At 42.4% G+C, this 1,683-nt stretch overlaps 1 non-coding gene across 1 annotated transcript; it reads right to left on the bottom strand.

The window, feature by feature from the left end:
• Positions 1-403: 403 nt before the first annotated feature.
• Positions 404-511, bottom strand: LOC130963930 (small nucleolar RNA R71). The gene has a single exon (XR_009080046.1). It is a non-coding gene; the product is annotated as a small nucleolar RNA R71 (small nucleolar RNA).
• Between the last annotated feature and the right edge of the window lie 1,172 nt (positions 512-1,683).

Raw genomic sequence — 1,683 nt, forward strand, 5'->3', positions numbered from 1 at the left:
GGCAGCCGAAAACAACAACAATGCCAACAATGCAAGGAAGGTGCTGGGTGACTTTACTGCACCTACTCCCGACTTCTATGGGAGAAGCATCTCTATCCCTGCCATTGGAGCAAACAACTTTGAGCTTAAGCCTCAATTAGTTTCTCTAATGCAACAGAATTGCAAGTTCCATGGACTTCCATTGGAAGATCCTCATCAGTTTTTAGCTGAGTTCTTGCAAATCTGTGACACAGTCAAGACTAATGGGGTTGACCCTGAAGTCTACAGACTTATGCTATTCCCTTTTGCTGTAAGAGACAGAGCTAGGACATGGTTGGACTCACAACCTAAAGAAAGCCTGGATTCATGGGAAAAGCTAGTCAATGCCTTCTTGGCAAAGTTCTTTCCACCTCAAAAATTGAGTAAGCTTAGAGTGGAAGTCCAAACCTTCAGACAGAAGGATGGAGAATCCCTCTATGAAGCTTGGGAAAGATACAAACAATTGATCAGAAAGTGTCCTTCTGACATGCTTTCTGAATGGAGCATCATAGGTATTTTCTATGATGGTCTATCTGAACTGTCCAAGATGTCTTTGGATAGCTCTGCTGGAGGATCTCTTCATCTGAAGAAGACGCCTACAGAAGCTCAAGAACTAATTGAAATGGTTGTAAATAACCAATTCATGTACACTTCTGAAAGGAATCCTGTGAACAATGGGATTAATCAGAAGAAAGGAGTTCTTGAGATTGATACTCTGAATGCCATTCTGGCTCAGAACAAGATATTGACTCAACAAGTCAATTTGATTTCTCAAAGTCTGTCTGGAATGCAAAATGCACCAAGCAGTACTAAGGATGCTTCATCTGAAGAAGAAGCTTATGATCTTGAGAACCCTTCAATGGAAGAGGTGAATTACCTGGGAGAACCCTATGGAAACACCTATAATTCTTCATGGAGAAATCACCCAAATTTCTCATGGAAGGATCAACAGAGACCTCAACAAGGTTTCAACAACAATAATGGTGGAAGAAACAGATTTAGCAATGGCAAGCCTTTTCCATCATCTTCTCAGCAACAGACAGAGAATGCTAAACAGAACCCCTCTGACTTAGCAACCATGGTCTCTGATCTAATCAAAACCACTCAAAGTTTCATGACTAAAACAAGGTCCTCCATTAGGAACTTGGAGGCACAAGTGGGACAGTTGAGCAAGAAAATTACTGAAATCCCTCCTAGTACTCTCCCAAGCAATACAGAAGAAAATCCAAAAGGAGAGTGCAAGGCCATCAACATGGCCGAATTTGGAGAGGAAGGAGAGGTAGTGAACGCCACTGAGGAAGACCTCAATGGGCGTGCACTGACCTCCAATGAGTTCCCTAATGAGGAACCATGGGAATCTGAGGCTCAAAATGAGACCATAGAGATTCCACTGGACTTACTTCTGCCTTTCATGAGCTCTGATGAGTATTCCTCCTTTGAAGAGGATGAGTATGTCACTGAAGAGCAAGTTGCTAAATACCTTGGAGCAATCATGAAGCTAAATGACAAGTTATTTGGAAATGAGACTTGGGAGAACAAACCTCCTTTGCTCACCAAAGAACTGGATGACTTGTCTAGGCAGAAATTGCCTCAAAAGAGACAAGATCCTGGGAAGTTTTCAATACCTTGTACCATAGGCACCATGACCTTCAAGAAGGCTCTGTG

The sequence above is a fragment of the Arachis stenosperma genome, chromosome 2, assembly GCF_014773155.1.
Source record: "Arachis stenosperma cultivar V10309 chromosome 2, arast.V10309.gnm1.PFL2, whole genome shotgun sequence".
Lineage (NCBI taxonomy): Eukaryota > Viridiplantae > Streptophyta > Magnoliopsida > Fabales > Fabaceae > Arachis > Arachis stenosperma.